This window comes from Dermacentor andersoni, chromosome 3 (genome assembly GCF_023375885.2).
Source record: "Dermacentor andersoni chromosome 3, qqDerAnde1_hic_scaffold, whole genome shotgun sequence".
In the NCBI taxonomy this organism is placed as follows: Eukaryota; Metazoa; Arthropoda; class Arachnida; order Ixodida; family Ixodidae; genus Dermacentor; species Dermacentor andersoni.
The window spans coordinates 744,885-766,657 of NC_092816.1; the positions used below are offsets into that span (position 1 = coordinate 744,885).

A 21,773-nucleotide genomic window follows, 5' to 3' on the forward strand; every position below is an offset into this window, starting at 1 on the left:
GAGCTATTCACTGCTTGACTCTTCCCGAAAGTGAAGCGGGAGCCAGCCACGGTTCCAGGTAACGCAGGGCCCGACCAAAGCTGCTTTGTAGCACTGAAACGTCGCCCCCTTCCGCCTATTGTGACGGCGCTTGCAAGTGAGGATGGCGATACCGCAGAGAGAAGTAGGCCCTCGGACAATTGGGGCCCAAGGAGCGACCCTGTGCGCCGGGTATGACACAATCGCACGGGTTCCTACCATCGGCCGAAAATGACGACACCTGAGTGGGCTCGCCGATTGGCCGAAAATGGCGTCAACTGGGCGGGCTCGCCGATTGGCCGAACGTGACGTGACTTCGAGACACCGAAGGGCTTAAAAGACACAGACCAGGAGTAGCAAGAGAGCATTCCTTCATTAATCTCTTTCGAGCTTCTTGCCACGGGCCGCAGCGTCCGAGTTGCTGCCGGCCCGTAATGACTCTATGACTTTAGAAGAGTTAAGTGCTGGGCTAGTTGGTGATTTTGCAAACTGAAAAGATTTTGCGCCAAACAACAACACACACAAGAAAGACGACGACACCACGGGCGCTCTATGATTGTTATGACTCTATGACTGTTAATTTTTTGGTCCTCTCACTGTAAATAATGTAAATAAACCTCCAGTTTTCATCTTAAAGTCCTCCTCAAGCTCGGCCAACTCCCGCACCCAACGGCAAGGTCAAAAATCTGGGGTACAGCAATTGGGATTGTCCTCCAGATCCAACAATGCCCATGGTTTGCGGCGACGGTAACATCAATCGGCGGTTGACCATCCGTTGTACTGCGTTTGGTAGCATCGTACTGCTTTTCTGCAAACTTCCGAGCTTACTCAGTCCTACACTGCTTTTGCGCAGCACTGAGATCCGCGAAAAAGAAATCTTTGAATGCGAAATTTTAGAAGCGATAACGCCTATGTAGCCTACAGGGTTGTTCCGCGAGGGTTATCGTTGTCTCTTTCCTAAACAGTGGCGAATAATAACAAAATTATTATTAATAACTATTCCCGACACGCATTGTCCAGAACAGCCTTATTTGATCGATAGGTAGCTTTTTGTTTGCGTAACCGCGATTGCAAGAGTAATCGTACTACTGCGTAAGGTTGGAATAGCTGAAATTTTGTACGCATTTTATGCGAAGCATATTACTAGAGCTCAACGCAGCTCCTCAGGCGCGGCGGTGTCGCCTTCAATGACCACGTGACACCGTGACGTCACGACAGAGGAGAAACGGGGCTCCAACCAACACCCTCTGAATATTCTTCAAGGCCTCTCCACCGGTCGCATGACGTCACGCCAAGTGACCGTGCCGGCGCTGCGCTTCGCTATCTCATAGTTGCGCCCGTTTGCACTGCAGTTAGGGTAATGCCGCGCTTAGCTGCCAAGAAGTTCCAAACTGTCTGATACAGTGATTTGTTCATTTTTCTTTCGTGGTTAGCGCAAAAAAAAATGAAGCGGAGTAGTTTGTGCATGCCTAATACTGGTTTTTATCTGCTTTATTTATAATTGGTTTCATTATTACAGGACACCTTATATACTGAAACATATTCCCGCTTTGAGCTCCTAATCAAGCTTTTTCCCTTATTAATTTAAACATTTTCACATACTCTGCGACGACACTATATTGAGCATTCTGGAAGTTTATAAAAAGTCTTCTGCTTCGCTGTTAATATTTTACATTCAGATATAATGGCGTGCACTCACAGGAACGTTGAGCTGTCAGAGTTCAACCATATGTGTTAATGGGGGCAAAATATTATTACGGCACGCCATATAAGTTGTCTTCGCGTGCACAAGGGAAGCATTGTGTAGCTAGTCCAACCACTGTAATAAGAAACCATGAGACGCCAGCAGTGAAGTGTTCGCAAAAGTATTTTTATTGCGTTAGAAAGAACTTGCATCCACTTTTATTGCATTCACTTTTTCTTCAGCGTTGCTGCTTTGCGGGCTGCCGCCTTCTGCTGCGCATTGTCTTGTATAGTGTCATTTCTTACTTTGCAAAAGTTGCTTAAAACTACATTGGTTGCAACACGAACTACCAAACGCAAGAGAGTTTGTGCACTATGACCATTCTCGCATGTCTCAATGTCTGGTTCTTCCAGGAGAGAAATCGTCTGCGAACTCGCAACACCACGCTGATTACCACAGGAGAGAAAATCTTTCGCGTTGGCTCCGAAAGACAATTTCTCTGCAACTAATTTAGTCATCAGTACCATATGCACTGTGCATGGCTGCGAAAATTTCAGCCCTCCTCTCGATAGGTTAACTACCATGGCTGTGTTTTCCGCTTCAATCTCACGGTTTCGAATAACCAGTCTACTGAAGCAAATGGAGCACGAAAGCTTCTTTAAAGCAGCATGAGCAGCGTATCCTGCAATGTAAACAATGACATCCATATCGGAGTGGGCACGTGCAATATCGTCGTCACTGACAGCCACGGAAAAGTTGCATCCTACAAGTTCTTCACTGATGCCTTCACACTCTGTTTCATCGCGTGGAAATGTCAAAAGTTTTTGAAGACGAAGCTTTATCTCACATTCGTAGAGTTGACGCGCCGAAATATGGTACTGTGCTCCTGCTAGTTGGCGGTAACGGCCAAACCGGTCTTCTAGCGCATCCGTCTGAAACTTTCCCAGCAAGACGTACTTAAAGTGAAGTTCCTCCAAGCAGCACCGCGAGAGTTCAACCAGGCAATAGCACGTCAGTCGCAAAGCACTGTACGTCTCTTTCGTCAGCGAGCCACTGCTGGCGCCAATTCGTATCCAAGCGTCCAGCCAGTCGACAACTGCACTCAGGAAAGTTAACTGTGTGTCGCCAACAGACGTTACAGGATATTGCATGCTGTCCCTAAGCCTCTGGCCTTTGCAAGGGTCTGTAACGTTGACTATTCGCCACCATGTGAGGATAATGTCAATGAAAAGAGCGGTCGACTCAGCTTGAGCAATCTTCAATGCGGAACCATGTGTTCTAAGTGCATTTGACACGAACTCATTCATGAGATCCAGGACGAGTTTCACATTTTGCCGCTCCAAAGAGGTGAGATTCACGGCTTTTGCGTTCAATCTATAGCCAGCCTTCACAAGCGATGATTTCTCTGCAGAATAAAGCTGCCGCACAGCTGCAAAAGAAGAAGCTTTTATACGAGGAGGCCCTTCAGGCATGGTTCCATTCAAGTCCATTTCAGGGAAATAGAGACATGTTCCGTGGTTTTTTTGGTTGATCCAATTGTTCCGGGCGCACTTCAGCAGATGCACAGGATCTACAACGTAGAAAAGAGGACGACCGTTGTCTGCTGGATGGGGATAAACAATGCTCAGTTGAGGGCTTGCAGCAAATAAGGACATCACCTTGCGGTTCAGAGCATTGTTGTCTGTTACTACAGCGATAACTTTAAGGCCCATTTTCTCAACATTTAAGATTATGTTCTTAGCATGCTCGTGCAAGATTTCTGCGCTCATTTTGCTCACAGGCAGTATGTGAATGACATCCTTATTTGCAGAAAGGAGCGACTGTACCATGAACACACGAGCTGTTGTGGCGGGTTCTATGGAATGAACCGATGATCCTACTATTGTGCCCCCTTTGTAGTCAAAGTATGGTTTTATGTGGATCTCATCAATCATCAGGGTGACGGTCTTTTCATGGTCTTGCATTGACTTCACTCGTTCTCGAATGTAGGAAAGGTAGTGCGTTTGCTTTTGCTCTAGAAGAGGGTCAGCTTTGTAATTTGAGCAAACACGCCGGAGTGTGGAAGGATGGGGCAAGATAATTCTTGATGCAGCTCTTGTGAAGTGATAAGCATGAGGAGAAATTGAATTCATAATACTTGCGAATACCAATAGTTCTGGACTATACACACGCTGCTTCGCAAGAAGAAGTGTTATCTGCTCACCCAGAAATTTCAACAAAGCAGAGTGTTCTTTCGGCGTATCACTGTCCTCAATGACGTCTGCAAAAAGTGAACTGACTAAATGCAATACTTTAGTTTCCTTCGACTCTTTCGTCACTCCAGGTATATTATGGAAGTGTTTCTCGATCTCCTCTAGCAACAAGGACAGACTGGAGGTGTCACATACTTGAATTGGCACAGTGCTACCCCAAGGAAGCGACTGAAGCTTCACTCCATTCAGGAAAACGGAAAGTGATAGATCTGGGAGAACTAGCAAGGCGCATTTCACATTAGGTGAAGGATCGTTCTCAATGAGAAAAAACATAACGCACTTTTCATCGACAGAAATAGTCCAAAACGTTGTGTTGCAAATCCCAGACAGCTTAGCTTTCACTTCCTCGTATGATGAAATTTTGTTTCTTTTGTGTTCTAGTTCATTAGATTCAAGGGATCTTCTCATAGCCTCCTGCAGCGCAACATTTTCCCTTCTTGCTTTTTTGGTGTCTGGCGATTCACTGCGTGCTGGCGTTGAGGAAAAATATTTTGGACAGTTTGGGAACAGAGAAGGCACAACGTCCTTCTTCAACTGCAGTCTATCACGCTTCATCTCTATTGTTCTTCCTGTCTGTTCATCTTGATGAGACAACGTCATGATGAAGTCATCTGCGTGGAAGTGCAGTTCACATACCTGCGTGAGAAAATAAAATGAGGGAAGGCCATTCGTCAGAACTGTCTATTGCATAAAACGCTCAGTAAAAAGCATCTTAAGAGCGTGGACATTTTCCACATTTTCCACGCAAACAGACAAAAATTGTAGCACGCAGAAGTGACGCAATTTATACTAAGGGCGATAATCTAGGTATACGAGCTAAAATGTGAGAATGAAGTTCGTTCGAGCGTCCATAAAGATGTTATTATTCATGTACAGATGTACGCACAGTCTAGCGCTCATCCGCGGAAATGCATGCCTGCTGTCTAATCCGTACTTTATTTAAAATGCTCTCACTGCCTACGAAGGGTACTTTCCATTCTTGGAGTCACAGTCCATACAATAGCAAAAGCTCATCACTAAAAAAATTACCTGAAGCAAAGCTTCAGTGCCTTACCTTCGAAAGCACTGTAGGTGTGAAATCCTTCCGTGGAATGGCTCGCAACCATGCTTTCTTCAGTGCTTCGTCTCTTGGAAAGCAGTAAACACGCACTTTTGGGCCATTGTCATAGTTTCAACGGCACCCGGGAACACAGCACCGGCCCATATTTCACAAAGTTACACTCGCCGCAACAAGGCAGGCATTCAGCGATGAACTCCGGGTGAACTTTCCATTCCTACGATAGTACACGTATACAGGCCACAAAGGAACAGCCACTGGGAAAAGATACTGCTGACGTTGTCTAAGTAAACACAACAAAACACTCGTATTGCATTAGGACCGTTGCACGGCGAAGAGGTGGCAGCGACTGACTGACGCCGCTGACGCTGCTAGCGAGTCAACTGAACTAGACGCTGGATGAGACGCCGGCTGCGCTCAAGTTCACTTGCGCGCGCTCCACGCGCGTTCGTGGCGAACGCGGGAACAGGGATGGCGTCGGCATTGGCGTTTGTGCTGTCTCTTGCGGGAATGGCCATGCCGGTCGAGCAGCCGGACACATGGTGTGACGTAGCGCGTGTGGAAAGGAGGGTCAGGAGAGGCCTGAAGAATATTGAGAGGGTGTTGCTCCAACTCGCGCCGTCGCTCGCGGCGTCGCCTTCAAGGCTGACCACGTGACACCGTGACGCCACGACAGAGGAGAACGGGGCTCCAACTCGCGCCGTCGCTCGCGGCGTCGCGGCGGTATATAAGCAGCTGCGCTTGTTTCTAGGTGGCTTTGGCTCAACTCTTGCAAGATGGGCTGGGTGGGAATCGAACCAGGGTCTCCGGAGTGTGAGACGGAGACGCTACCACTGAGCCACGAGTACGATGCTTCAAAGCGGTACAAAAGCGCCTCTAGTGAATGCGGTGTTGCCTTAGAAACGAGCTGTTTCTAAGGCTCAGGCGTGCGTCGCTTGCTCAGGCGCACATTTCGTTGCCGCGCCGAACGCTGCGTTGCTCGACGCTCATCATCATCATCATCATCATCATCATCAGCCTGATTACGCCCACTGCAGGGCGAAGGCCTCTCCCATACTTCTCCAACTACCCCGGTCATGTACTAATTGTGGCCATGTTGACCCTCCAAACTTCTTTATCTCATCTGCCCACCTAACTTTCTGTCGCCCCCTGCTACGCTTCCCTTCCCTCGGAATCCAGTCCGTAACCCTTAATGACCATCGGTTATCTTCCCTCCTCATTACATGTCCTGCCCATGCCCATTTCTTTTTCTTGATTTCAACTAAGATGTCATTAACGCGCGTTTGTTCCCTCACCCAATCTGCTCTTTTCTTATCCCTTAACGTTACACCTATCATTCTTCTTTCCATAGCTCGTTGCGTCGTCCTCAATTTAAGTAGAACCCTTTTCGTAAGCCTCCAGGTTTCTGCCCCGTACGTGAGTACTGGTAAGACACAGCTGTTATACACTTTTCTCTTGAGGGATAATGGCAACCTGCTGTTCATGATCTGCGAATGCCTGCCAAACGCACCCCAGCCCATTCTTATTCTTCTGATTATTTCACTCTCATGATCTGGATCAGCAGTCACTACCTGTCCTAAGTAGATGTATTCTCTTACCACTTCCAGTGCCTCGCTACCTATCGTAAACTGCTGTTCCCTTCCGAGACTGTTAAACATTACTTTAGTTTTCTGCAGATTCATTTTTAGTCCCACCCTTCTGCTCTGCCTCTCCAGATCAGTGAGCATGCATTGCAGTTGGTCCCCTGAGTTACTAAGCAAGGCAATATCATCAGCGAAGCGCAAGTTACTAAGGTATTCTCCATTTACTCTTATCCCCAATTCTTCCCAATCCAGGTCTCTGAATACCTCCTGTAAACACGCTGTGAATAGCATTGGAGAGATCGTATCTCCCTGCCTGACGCCTTTCTTTATTGGGATTTTGTTGCTTTCTTTATGGAGGAGTACAGTGGCTGTGGAGCCGCTATAGATATCTTTCAGTATTTTTACATACGGCTCGTCTACACCCTGATTCCGCAATGCCTCCATGACTGCTGAGGTTTCGACTGAATCAAACGCTTTCTCGTAATCAATGAAAGCTATATATAATGGTTGGTTATATTCCGCACATTTCTCTATCACCTGATTGATAGTGTGAATATGATCTATTGTTGAGTAGCCTTTACGGAATCCTGCCTGGTCCTTTGGTTGACGGAACTCTAAGGTGTTCCGGATTCTATTTGCAATTACCTTAGTAAATACTTTGTAGGCAACGGACAGTAAGCTTATCGGTCTATAATTTTTCAAGTCTTTGGCGTCGCCTTTCTTATGAATTAGGATTATGTTAGCGTTCTTCCAAGATTCCGGTACGCTCGAGGTCTTGAGGCATTGTGTATACAGGGTGGCCAGTTTTTCTAGAACAATCTGCCCACCATCCTTCAGCAAATCTGCTGTTACCTGATCCTCCCCAGCTGCCTTCCCCCTTTGTATAGCTCCCAAGGCTTTCTTTACTTCTTCCGGCGTTACTTCTGGGATATCAAATTCCTCTAGATTATTATCTCTTCCATTATCATCGTGGGTGCCACTCGTACTGTATAAATCTCTATAGAACTCCTCAGCCACTTGAACTATCTCATCCATATTAGTAATGATATTGCCGGCTTTGTCTCTTAGCGCATACATCTGATTCTTGCCAATTCCTAGTTTCTTCTTCACTGCTTTTAGGCTTCCTCCGTTCCTGAGAGCTTGTTCAATTCTATCCATGTTATACTTCCTTATGTCAGCTGTCTTACGCTTGTTGATTAACTTCGAAAGTTCTGCCAGTTCTATTCTAGCTGTAGGGTTAGAGGCTTTCATACATTGGCGTTTCTTGATCAGATCTTTCGTCTCCTGCGATAGCTTACTGGTATCCTGTCTAACGGAGTTACCACCGACTTCTATTGCACACTCCTTAATGATGCCCACAAGATTGTCGTTCATTGCTTCAACACTAAGGTCCTCTTCGTGACTTAAAGCCGAATACCTGTTCTGTAGCTTGATCTGGAATTCCTCTATTTTCCCTCTTAGCGCTAACTCATTGATCGGCTTCTTATGTACCAGTTTCCTCCGTTCCCTCCTCAGGTCTAGGCTAATTCGAGTTCTTACCATCCTGTGGTCACTGCAGCGCACCTTACCGAGCACGTCCACATCTTGTATGATGCCAGGGTTAGCGCAGAGTATGAAATCTATTTCATTTCTAGTCTCGCCGTTCGGGCTCCTCCACGTCCATTTTCGGCTATCCCGCTTGCGGAAGAACGTATTCATTATCCGCATATTATTCTGTTCTGCAAACTCTACTAATAACTCTCCTCTGCTATTCCTAGAGCCTATGCCATATTCCCCCACTGACTTGTCTCCAGCATGCTTCTTGCCTACCTTGGCATTGAAATCGCCCATCAGTATGGTGTATTTTGTTTTCACTCTACCCATCGCCGATTCCACGTCTTCGTAGAAGCTTTCGACTTCCTGGTCATCATGACTGGATGTAGGGGCGTAGACCTGTACAACCTTCATTTTGTACCTCTTATTAAGTTTCACAACAAGACATGCCACCCTCTCGTTAATGCTATAGAATTCCTGTATGTTACCAGCTATATTCTTATTAATCAGGAATCCGACTCCTAGTTCTCGTCTCTCCGCTAAGCCCCGGTAGCACAGGACGTGCCCGCTCCTTAAGACTGTATATGCTTCTTTTGGCCTCCTAACTTCACTGAGCCCTATTATATCCGCATTGGACGCTCACCGCGTCCAATGCGGGGCGCGTAGTCGCTGCGCCGTAGCCCATTGTCTTACACCCCTTGGCGGGTCGACGGGAGCGCTGTCGCGTTCCACTCTTGAAGGCGAAGCAGAGTAACGCATGAGTTGTTGCTTCGTCTAGCCGAACCAAATATAGCCAAGCAACAGCAGTTTACCAGACTAAACAGCGGTTCAACAACTAAAATAAAGGCTAGTATGCTTCGCATCCTGGGCTTAACCTTAGCTAAGCCACAGCCATTTTTTAGTACGTAACAGTGAAACTTTTTCTCAGTTGACTATTTCTTTGACGCGCTCATAGTGATAACCGCATCGCTTAAACTTCGGTATGTGTGCTGTTGGCGTTTTGTTTGCGTAACTGCCATCGCTAAAGCAATAGTAAAACTGCGAGCGTTCAGAATAACAGAACTTTTGTTGGCGTCTATATCGGGATCTGAGAACTTGCTGCCCGTGATGGCAGGTGAGAAATTAATGAAAAGGAAACTTGGAATCGGACAAACCAAGATGTATGCACTGAAATATAAGCAGGGTAATATCATCAGCAATCTCGAAGGTATAGCAACAGCAGTGGAAGAATTCTATGTACTTTGGATAGAAGGCTGCATCCAGCGAGTGGCAACTTTTTTATGGGCAGATGTACCTATGAACTCTGTATTGATTTTTGTCTCTGTGAGCGTTGAAGCAAGTCCACAGAAATGCGCCCCACCAAATTTCTTAGCATATGTGAACTACAATGTAATTGCCTGTGACCGCTGAAGCCAGCCTGCAGATAGCCTTAGTAAAATGTTTAGTCGCCAAGATACCTGTGATCTTTTCACAAGTATTTGTATATGCTGCCGTGGAAGAACAGACATGCTGTGCCTCTAGTAATTTCCATCCAGGCTGTCTGATGCCCGTGAATTTTTAGGATGAACTTGTGTTTGTGTGTGGCCACTGAAGCAAGCCCACACAAATCCTCTCTTAACTTTTCGTACGGGTGAACTCATGCAATGCATTTTTGTGTCTACGACTATTGAAGCGAGCATGCTGCTAGCCTTTAGTTAATTCTGCAGTTGCCAAGGTACCTGTGGTGGCTTCAGCAGTATCTTCTGCGACCAGGGAAGGTCGCATTCAGCTTGTTTACTTGCTTAGAGGCTTTCGAGCCTGTGAACACTTACGGTAAATTTGTGTCTGTGACCATTCAAGTACAGCAAGTATCTTATGTGCCTTCGACCGCTGAAGTGAGCCAGCCTGCAGTAGATCTCCATTAACTCTCTTTGTACCCCCACCCTTGCAGGGGGCTTTTAAAGTTCTTTTACGGGCTGACATGGATCTACAAATTATTAGCTTGACTGAAATGGTCTCGACACTACACGAAAGTGTCAATGTTTGCTCTGGTGACCTTTACCAGAATTTGTTATGGATACAGAGCGCATTTGCTCTATAAATGGATGATCATACAGCAGCTGTTTGTGTCTATTTTGGGGCAATAAACTAGTCTGAAGTAATTTCGTGAATGCCTAATGTAGTTGCGACATCTTTAGCATAACTCGTGTTAGTTTGTGTAACTACTAAATATGACCTAGAAAAAGGCTCATGGTAACTTAAAGTCGGTAAGATATCGTGACTGTTAAGCAAATTTTGCATTTATCTGCCTGCAACCATGAATGTGAGCCCGCAGCGAGCCTCATAATAACTTCCGTAGTGGCCCAACTGCGAATTCTTAAATTTTCTTGCTACCCAAAGTGCATTTGTAAACAGTTTAATTCATGTGCCCTTTACTAACCATGGTGTATCATAAATAATTCCTTATGGCTGAGCTTGTATGATGAAATTCTTGAGTTTTTTTTGTTGTTGTTTGCATTGATGCGCTTTACTGAAAACTGCTGAGTTAATTTGAAAGTTGAACTTGTAATCTTCCCGCAACTGCTTTATTGAAATAAATGATGTATGTTTAATGAGATTGTCAAACGATTCAGCAGCCTGCAGAACCTTGTTCTTTAACTTTGTTCCTGTTAGCACAAGAAGTATAGCTTGCATGTCTATGTGTTTTGATTTTAATGCAGTTTTATCAAGCTGCATGCAATGTATTAGCTTACCGTAGCGGTGAATTATCTGCACAATGCTTAGCTGCACTGCAGCCCTCTTTAGCATGCTTTGAGACGTGGTGGGCTGTGTTCCTGGCCTGTCTCCTGGTACTTCAGCTTTTGCATGACCAAAATGTTTAGTCGCCTAATTGGACCGCTGAGATGGATCTTCAAGAGCCATGCAGTTTCTTTTCATCATTGCCCCACAAGCCAACATAAAACCAGGCCAAGCTTTGTTACTAGTATGTAAAATGCAGCAGACCTGCTGCACCGCTAGGGCACATTATGAGGAACGTCCCTATTATGTTAATTTATAATCAATATGCACTTCCTGCGGATATCCCAAATCCACAACCAAATGTCGAACAAACGTCCTTTAGACGACTGGTAAGACAGAATGTCCCAGAAGCATCCTACATCCTGACAAGAATGTACTTAGGACGTACTCGAGATTATGCAATAAAAATCAATATTTAAACATTTCTTGGAGGTCCTTATATCCCATTATGACGTTCGAGGGACTTTTCTATGATCGCCAATTCGCATGCATAGGACGATCACATGGACATCAAATAATGATGCACAGGCTTCTTGCATATGTCCTAAGGACGTTAGAATGTCCCGTTCCGGATCTCTGCTGGACATCTGTAGGACGTTGATGGTCCAATGGGCAAATGGCACACTGCCGAGTTTACATGGAGCCGAGAAGACGACCTTGACCCCGTAACGGCTCGCCACTTTTTTAATGTGCCGAACGCGATTAATGTAGGGCGTAACCTGCAGTAATCTTTGATGAAAGTCCCTGTTCTTTGCAACATTTCAGTTTCTGCAAGAGATTTTCACACGCGCTGGTGTTTACATTCCCCGGGTATCCAGCCCAAACGAAGCGCTGCACTTGCTGGTTGAATCTAGCTTCTATTTCAAGTTTTCAGGATTTTTCCAGGCCGGACTTACAGGCAAGGGTAATGATAGCGTGCTCAACAAGTTTGGAATGCGTGCTTTTAAACGGCAGCGGGGTCTTTTTCCTCGGATTCTAAGACCAACAGATGTGTTTAGCGGCGAAATGAAGGTTTAGGTCCAGGAATTGCAGACAGTTACCACTGGCCAACTCGAGGGTGAAGGTGAGATCTCCAGATGCGGATTCAAATATTTCTAGAATGGAATTAGTGGCATCACCAAGGTTATCCTGTGCGGATAGGTGGAGTATGGCTAGGTAATCGTCTATATATAGGAAAATGCGTGGCACTTGCCGACCAGAAATTTGTTGTTCAACCCGCTGATCGAACATCGATAAAAATATGTCGGAGAGAATAGGTGCAACCGAAGAACCAATACAAATCCCAGCCTTCTGCACGTAATATTTTCCATTAAATTCGATGGCAGTGGAGCTCAGATAAATGTTTAACAGTTCAAGAAGGTCCTCTGTGCTCACCACTGTCATAGGCTCAAAGCCGACTTCACAGTTTTTTTTTTTGTATTTGGTACTTTATTGCTTGAACAAACCTTCATGCTGTATTGAGTAGAAGAGGTCTTCGATGTCGATGGAAAACCCTATGGTGGCCGTCGGCAGGCCTTCATTCAAGTACTTGATAACTTCCTTCGAACTGTGTACTAGAATCGCATCCTTGTCAATTAATTTTTCCACGTTCTACTGTAGGTAGTTGCCAATTGTCCGTTGCCAAGTTTCTTTCTCTGAAACGATGGCTCACAGGGGCAGTCCGGTTGGTGGGGTTTACCGGTGAAGAATATTTCCTGATGACTTGTCCCTTTTTTCTCGACTACCTTGCTTAAAGCCTCAAGGTGCATGCTCTTCGGTAACTTGACTGCAAGGCGTTTCTGTTCTTTTGCAAGGAAGTCAGTCTGCTTGAAATTATTTTTTACAGCTTCGGCGGCCTTTCTGCCAAAGGCAGCGACAGGTAGGACGAAAAAGCGACCTTCTTTTGTGCTTGTATTATGCGAGATCATCTTCCTTGAAATAGTTCACCACTTCTCGTAAGGGCGGACCAATTACGGTGCGTTGCAGACAGTCCACTCCGTCCACGATGGCGCGCTCCCGCTGCTCTTCAGGAACGCGCTGGTCCACTCGTCGCACCATAGCTAAAAGCCCTGAGCGCTTGGGCGCTGGCTCAAGCGAAAAGTTTGGTCCTTTTTGAAGTATCTTCTGTACTTTTTCAGGCAGAGCGGTGTTTTCAAGAACGGTGACAGTGCTGCCAGGCCGGATTTTTTATTTCGTTATTGAGGAAGAGCCAATCTCGCGCGTTGCTATAAGAACTCTGCTGCGTTGGCGGCTAGCTTCTTGTGTTCAGCGAGAGATGCAGCCACAAGAAGGCGTCTAGATCACTCTGAAGTAGCACTTGAAGCCAGTCGGAGTACAGCGTAACATTTATCCAGCATTTGGACTTCTGTACCTTGGAGATTCTTCGGACATGACCCCAGGAAGAAAACAGGTGCCCAAAGAATCCTTGAACTTGTCGAGCGACAATCTTGCACTTCAAGCAATACGTCAGAAAACGGGATTGGCAGGTGACCACTGCGATGAGGTTCACGCATGAAATGACTGCATCTTGCTTTGGTTACGAACACAAAATAGAGCCCCGAGGAGAATAAATATACTTTAGTAAGACGTTCCTGAGGGCTAGCTGGTTCATACTTGTTGGACGGTTAAAAGCTGCGCGAAAAGAAACAACGAGGACCAGCGAAAAGAACTCACAGCACACCACAAGCGCAAACTGCTAGAAGCTAATTGGAAGCTAGTTTCAGTCAGCGAGTGCAGTGCTTGCTTTCTGCTGGATACCCGGAGAAATTATTGACTAGCGCGCGTGACAGGCTCTTACAGAAACTAAAATATTGTGAAAAACTGAAAGAGACTTTCAACAAAGGCAAACTGCAGGTTATGCCCTACATTTATCGCCTTTCGCACAACATTAAAAAAGGGCCGAGCCGTTACGGAGTCAAACTCGTCTTCTCGGCTCCATGTAAACTCGGCAGAGTGTGCCCTTTGGTGGCGCCAAAAAATATGCGTAGGCCTCAGTGCACAACGAAGCACGATAAGCAGTTCACTGAGTGTACAAGTGGGGGTGTTTATCTAATTCCCCTCACCTGTGACAGGTTCTACATCGGACAAACGAATAGGCGTTTCAACGAAAGGGCACGTGAACATAACTGGCATGTAAACAATTACGCAGGAGGCACCTTAGCCCAAGATTGCAAAGGATGTAAAGGTAAAGGTGAGGGTATGCAAAATACTGAGCCGTGATAACGATTAGGAATGCGCGTGAGCTTGACCTTGAAAAATATATGAAAGCGTGCGCTCAGCGGCGCTCGGTCAGTTAACGCCATGGAGCGGCCTAGGAAAGTTCGTACTGCCGGCTTGGTGGCGGCTGATCTTGATCATGTGCTGCTGCCCCAGTGGAGACGCATAGCCGCCGCCGTTCGCCACCGCGTGTACTCCGTGGCGGCGATGGCGCGCTCTGTTCTCCGGTTGCCGAAGCGCCGGCTCGGTATCAGCGGATCACGGTGAACGCTTCCCAAGCCGGAACGCAGAGCCACCTTCAGTTGACTCGCTAGCAGCGGCGTCAGTTAGTCGCTGCCATTTCTTCGTCGCTCAACGTTCTTATTCGCCTATGCGAATAAGAACGTCTACTAAAGTAGTCAAATGGCTGAATTACTTTCCTACTACTCGCGGACAGTTCGTCAGTGTTGAAGAACATAGGTTAGGAGTCTGTGATGTTAAATCAGGGGTGCTTCAGGGTTCGGTTCGTGGGCCTGTGTTGTTCCTAGTATATGTTAACGACCTAATCGAAAAATCGGCTATACTTACAACGAGGTTATTCGCAGACGACTGTGTCATATATAAAGAAGTGAAATCTATTACTAACCACATACTCTTAAATAACTTCTTAGGAAAAGTACACCAATGATGAGACACGTGGCAGATGTCTCTTAACCGAGCAAAGACAGTATTTATGACAATCGCACACAAAAAACATGAACGTGTCATTCACATACACTCTACAAGATGAACCACTTCATCGCGTAACAGAGGTCAAGTACCTCGGAATTTTAATAACATCTTACCTAAGTTGGACACCACACATTAAAAAGGTAGTAGGGTAAGCCAACAAGAAATTAGGTTATGTTTGATAAAGCTCTCCTTAAAACCGACAAAACATGTCCTTAAAGTTGATTCTTCAGTAACGAAACTGACTACTTATAAAATTATCGTGCGTACAATATTAGAATATGCATGTGAAGTGGAGGATCCCTATTTGAAATATTCGGTGAAGCAAGTCCAATGACGCGCATTGCGGTTTATTAATTCCCGATACAGTCGGCAAGCACCTCCTTATACCAGGGCAAACCTGCCCCCACTTAATGTGAAGAGGAAGGAAAAATGACTTAGCCTTTCTTTTATTTTATCATTTAATCGTTTATTTGTTGATAAGTCTGACTACATAAATAAATCCAAGACACGCATAGTACGCAACATAGTAGACACGTAAAAGGAAATCGATTGCACAAAGATTCCTACAAATACTCATTTTTGCTTTCGACAGCACGCGATTCGAATTGCTTTCCTGGAAACATTGTAAACGCAAGCACTCGAAATCAGTTTTCCGTCCGAATAATTTCAAGAATAGGGCGCATATCGCTGTACTGCTGTATTCGACTGTTCCATTCACTGCTTACTGTACCTTGATTCATTGCTACCACCCCTCTCTTGGTCCTAATGTGGACCGACAGTACCTGTAAATAAATAAAATAAATAAATATGGGAATGAGAAAGCTTGCATTCAATAAAAAAGCCACTCTGCTCTTCAAGCACTAACGACCAAAAACACTAATAAAAGTCAACTGCTACATGGCACACGGTGCAAAGGTTAATGCAAGAGACGTGCCGATGCCGCATCAGCTATTACAGGAGAATTGCACATGGCAACGTATACAAGCAAATACTGATACGGATATGTTACGCTACTAGACAGTGACTGGTATTAAGTATGATAAAAATTGGTTGAACTTTATGTTTGGATGAGGAAGAAGAGTGACCTCTTCCAAGAATGGGGAATGAAAAATGTCGCATTCATAGAAAAAATATGTAATTGGCATTTGGCATGGCCAGGAAGCTGATTAAGGAAAGGAAAGCTGTCGGAACTCTTGGTCAGCGTCGTCCGTGCTTTTTCAGAGGTTTCAGGTGCATTTGAACGCGAAGAATTTCTAGAAAGCCTTTGTTGAGGTACCTGTATGACTCGGTCAATATCCGTGCTGGTGGAAGGATGGCTGAGGCTCTTTTCAGTCTTCAGACAGTCCTCCGCATACTTGAGTTCGCCTGAGAGGCGAAACATCGATTCCGAAAGTAAATTAGTAGACGGCTATTCGCGCTTTACAAGTACGCTAGCGCCGCGGGCGGATTTTTTCGGAACCCGGGAGGCGGTGATGGATTTCCCCCTCACGCGGTTTCTGCAGCTGTGTTGGCGTTTTGGTACTCTTCGATATGGAAAAAAAAAGCAGTTGACGAGCGAAGAGCAACCGCGTGTGCAGTGTGCCACAATGCAAAAATCGTGGAATATTGGGAAAAGTATTGGGAAAAGCACCACTTTCCAAAAGAAAAAAGAACGGAGGAAGTTGTGGGCGATCAAGCTCCGCATCGGGAAGCAAGTGAGCGAGGGAATGGTCGTATGTAGCGAGCATTTCAACAAAGACGACTTCTTTTGGGGCCACCTTGGTGAATGTAATTGACTGTTGCTCAATGATTTCATTATATTTTTGTGGCAAGCCCTTACGAAAGTGGGTGAAGAGAAACGCCGTGCCTTCGCAAAAGATCCCGCTGCGGTCCCACGAAGCAAGAATGAGACCTAGGGTTCCCCGAAGAACGCCCTCTACAGATTCCCAGAGTAAATTTATGTACGCAAGTGTCACCGTTTATTAAGTTTTCTGCCTGCACTCGCGCTGTTTAGGAAAATACTCTGCGACGGTGCCTGCCGCTGCGTCGCGAGCATTGCAAACTAGAGAACGTCTTCCGCAACTGTTCTTAGTCGGTTTGTGTGAGAATGAAACAGGCGGTCTATGCACAAGGCGCTCGCTGTTTTTTTTTTTTTTTTTTTGGGGGGGGGGGGCTGTAGTGAAAGGTGTATACCGATCGGAGGTCGAGCGCACGCGTTTCTGATTTTGTATTTTTGTTTGGTCTTAAAGCATTCCTTCTATAACAATGTTGCAGGAAACAATGGCCAGGACTATGTACCTGAACCGGTCATTTATGAAGATTGCGCATGCGAGCTTGCCTACAGCACGCGAAAACGCAAATCGTTCTGGAAACAGGGCGCGCTGGCACACCTCATCGTCTCAGTCATATATTGTAAATCGGCACTACTGAAATGTTTCCGTGCTATCTGGCATCTTATTAGCAAGCATTCCGCAACTAAGCCGGTGCATGGAGCCAATTATCTCGTCGTGAATGCACAATGTTTATTTTATGCAGCAGCAAGGGGGTACTGCGCTTTATTTACATCGGAGCGCTGCCGATTAACTGCTTGGCGTCAATTCTTGTACATCACGTATAGATTACAAAACGTAAGGAGAAGTAGCGACCTTTACGGCGCCGGTTACATTGCAGACTTGAACTTTTATAGTATGCGGCGGGGCCCCTCACGGGCCTCACGCTGCTTGTCTGCAGGCAGAGTCACTCGACCTGGACAGCCGCGCTTGTAGTCTCTCGTACTTCACACCATATTTTATGGCCAGCGTTAAACGTAGCCTCTCCCTCCACAACACATCTCTGCGTTTCCTTACCAATGTCAATGATCGCGCTAAATATACCAGAGGCCCGTAAAGCCGCCTGCTTCTGGAGATGCGCACGCTTTCGTATCGCCTTCATCACCTCTATACCCGCCATATTGAAACGTTCTCCGCGCCACCTATAGGCGCTGGAAAGTGCGAATACGAAGTAACGATAGTAATTTTATCGGCCGTACCAACTTTGGTGGAAGCTACGGGGCGCGCAGCGGCAGTGTCCAGTGCAAATAGTGCGCTGATTGTACGGTCTCTTCCTTGGTCTAATCACTACAATAGGTAATGTATGTATTCATGTAATTTAGGACCCACACGGAGGCCGTCATAATCTTAAGGTCCTTGTCTTCAGCATTACAATCAGTTTTTCTTATTTTCCGCCAAGGCCACTGAAGAAATAGTATCTTGCACATTCGAATATTATGTTGCGAATACGCCGGAAATCAGTCCATGGGTTCAGCACTGATTTGAGCCTATTGTTCAGAAAGTACTTAGTGGTTTTTCCCAGCGAAGCTGTTAAGGGCTTGTCAGAATGCGGCATTATTCGATTCGGCGAAGCATCGATCAACGGGCGCCAAAAGGTCGTGGAAATAGGAAGACGGGTATTGCCCGCCACTTGGGCAAGCGTCCGAAAGAAGTCCTAGGCAGATTTAGAGATTATTGTCTTTTTGTCGTCGGCGCGACCGTGACGCCCCGACAGCTTTTTGTAGGAATCTGTGTCATCGGTGCGACCATGAGGCCCCGACGGCTTTTTGTAGGAACCCCTGTGTACTCTCTGCTCCGCACGTGCATCGAGAAGTTTACTAAAACAACAGGGGTGCGAATACCTTGAAATATGTGCTGTTTCTGTGCAATCCTTTGTCCACGAAGTGCTGGCAGTGTATGTGTGCCGACAGCGCCGTATGGTCGGCTGCCGTTGTTTCTCCTGTGTTTGTGAGCGAACAATAGAAGCCTGCCACGGACTCAAGGGTGTGCGTGTGTGGTGCAATACAAGTGCGTGACCTCTAAAAGCAGGGGGGAATCACCCGTTCCCTCGCCCCTAATTAAAAGGGGCGCGGCCAAGACATTGGGAGGAGCTGGGATACAATTGAGTGAAATCTTCGCCAATATCTGCCGTTCCCCAACACACGGAACTAGGGAAAGGAGAAGTTATTTAAACGCACGTTTTAGACCGAGCTAAGCAGTTTAGAAGATGAGCCTCCAATCTGCTGAGAAGCGTCAAGGAGCTAGTGCCGTCCAGTATCGCCTGGGCCGCCTAGCCGCGTCTGAACTGCGAGTTATTCGTTGACGTAAGAGTCGACAAACCAACGCCTGCAGCAAAGCTGACGGTAGTGCCCCTCAAGTTATCTCAACCTGCTCGAGGGAAGACAGACCAACAGTCCCGGGAAACTCAGCCCAGCAATCGCATCCACCGCAACGAGATCGGCTTGCCAGCACTCCTCGGGAAAGCTCTGCCGTCGACTGCACGCTTTATAGACGTGCTGCTGCTTCCCGGCCTTAAGTATGCCATCATTTTGTTTTGTTTTTTAACTCTGTTTAGTTCACCACCGTTAAGTGTGTTTTGTGTAGTGTTAATTTCTATATTTACTGTTAACTGTTCGTTGTATTTCCTTTGTCTTCATAATTTATCTAGATTAAGTGCATGTGTGTTAGTGTTCTTGTGTTTCTTGTGTTTTGTTTAAGTTGTCTATCGTCGTCAGTCGATAAATATTTTTTTCTCTCTCTCTTTCTCCCGGCTCTGACTCCTTCGCTGTGTTCGCTTGAGTACGGAACGACCAACCGGCTTGTATACCCATCGACGACTTCGCACCGACGGCGAACGGGTGACAAGCCGTGACAGGGCTACATTCCTCACTATCATGTCCGCGTGTAGAAAAAAAATCCCGAAGATAGTGCAATGCCAGACCGACTCGCGGCGGAGATGCAGTTCGCGATTAAGGGGCCCACATATACAGCTTCGTTGATCATCCTTCTTCACAGAGTGGAAGCGCACTGAGTGTTTGCATGCAGTTAAACGAACGTAGGAAGCAAACGAAAAAAAAAAAGAAGACCAAGCGGAGGCTTCCAGTGAAGTAGTGCGCAGTCATTGGCAAATATGGTGTCTATCGAAGCAATCGCGTCTCGTGCACACCGTTCTTCCAAAGTGCGCTGTTTCCCGAAAGGGGCGATGACTTTAGCTTTAAAAGCCTTAAAATCGCTTCGCAATGAGTGTGGAGAAGAAGCCAGCATGAATTTTCTGGTCGTGAGGAAAGTACAACTTACGAAGGTGAGCAAGCGGACGCTGTACGAGTGGGTGTCGGAGAAAGAAAAGGTGGACTGAGTGCTGACACCGAAGAAGCGTTCTGGCGGAAGAGCTCCTGGGTGCAAAAAGGAGCTAGACGACTTTGACCTGGAGGTGTTGCGAAGGGTCGCGTACAGCTTTTTTCAGAGAAGCGAGATCCCCACTGTCACGAAGCTGATGCGCCACTTTGAATGGGACAGCGAACTGTCATTCCATATCGACGGCGAGTATGCACAGGATCGAAAAAGCTTGGCTTCTGATACAAGCAGCGGTCTCGGAACGCATTGCTGATCGAAGCGACGCACATTGTGCCGTCTCACCGCCGCTACCTGCGCCAAATTTCCGAGTTAATTGCGACGCCAAGCTTGTCGAAAACACGGGTGGAGACCGATACCGAGTGGACTGTATCGCTGCAGCGTCAGGCCGCCTCGTTGTGCGCTTGCCACCCTATCACTGCCAACTGAATCCCATAGAGCTCACATGGGGTGACGTTAAAGGTTTCGTGGCTAGGGAAAACAAGACATTCAAGATGCAAGACGTGGAACCGCTGGTATGGAAGGGTGCGCAGCAAGTGAGTGCTGAGATGTGGAAGAACTTACTGCACGTTCTAGACGAAGAAGACTTGATGAAGATTGTGGGTCACATCATTGATGTTGTTGACAGTCTGGACCCTGTGCTGGTGAACCTCCGAGAAGACCCAACGAGTAGTGATGGCACAACGTCTGCTGACGAAAACGACCTCGCGGGCGGGCCCCTGTCATGGCCTACATCAAGACACGCTTTGCGTTCTGTGTCTATTCGGTGCATTTTACGCGTCTTTTCAAGTGTGCATAACATTCAAAGCTATACCTGTCCGATGACGCGTTCCATTCTGAAGGGCTTTGCAATAGGTTAGACAACTGTACCTCTTATTATTATTTTTTTGCTGTGGATTGGTAGTTTCGAACTAGGAGGAAGTAGGAATAGACGGAAAGACAGGGAGGTTAGCCAGTTCTCAGACGAGCTGGCTACATTGTGCTGGGAAAAGAGAAGGGTAAGGGGAGTAAAACATAATAGAAAAGAGATCTCACAAAAAAAGGAAAGAAGAGCCAAAAAAGAGCAAAAGGAAAGGAGAGTACTGCACTTCTTAAAGTCTGTCTCGAAGACCAGTTTGCTGCAAGAAGCGCAACAACGCTTCCAAATCCCTTTGTGCTGAGTACGGTCACGGCCAGTGTCCCAGGTCCCTTTCCTCCGACAAAGGGCGTTTGTCAAGACTATCTGACGCTCTTGAAGAGTTCTTTCCTGGGCGCACTGCAGCGGGGACACTCACAGAGAAGTTGGGCGATTGTTTCCGCGCAGCTACAGTTAACACATGCAGGGCTGTTGGCTATTCCGATCAGAAATGAATAATCATTGGTGAAGGCCACGCCAAGCCACAAGCGGCACAGAAGCGTCTCCTCAGCTCTAGATAGTCCTGACGGAAGGCGTAGCCGTAGATTCGGATCCAAGTTGTGTAGACGAGCGTTGGTAAATTCCGTCGAGTTCCACTGCGTAAGTATAAGTTCACGTGCGAGCAAAAGAGGTCCTGTAGCTGCGTCTGTTACGGATAACGGCATATATAGCTGCACAGTGGAGGCCATCATGAGCAAATCGGGCGGCCTCATCTGCATATACGTTTCCGTAGATATCACAATAGCCCGCTGTCCACTGATTAACTATGTTTTGTATTTTCTCTATTGCGTGGTGATGAAGAAGTCTTATGTAAGCGCTTCATTGCTCATTCTCTTGACGACGAAATGGTGACCCTATGCACTGGATAGCGGCCTTGGAGTCGCAGAAGATTGACCATGTCTATGAAGGTTCTACAATTAACAATCCGA

At 46.5% G+C, this 21,773-nt stretch overlaps 1 protein-coding gene and 1 long non-coding RNA gene across 2 annotated transcripts in view; both read right to left on the reverse strand.

Annotated features, from left to right (window-relative positions):
• Positions 1-21,773, reverse strand: part of LOC126520647 (acidic phospholipase A2 PA4-like) — a 198,934-nt gene that overhangs the window by 88,737 nt on the left and 88,424 nt on the right. The window lies entirely within an intron of this gene.
• Positions 1,868-5,271, reverse strand: LOC129382184 (uncharacterized). The gene is made up of 2 exons (XR_011893253.1): positions 5,009-5,271; positions 1,868-4,590 (listed from the first exon to the last, which is right to left on the reverse strand). It is a non-coding gene; the product is annotated as an uncharacterized lncRNA (long non-coding RNA).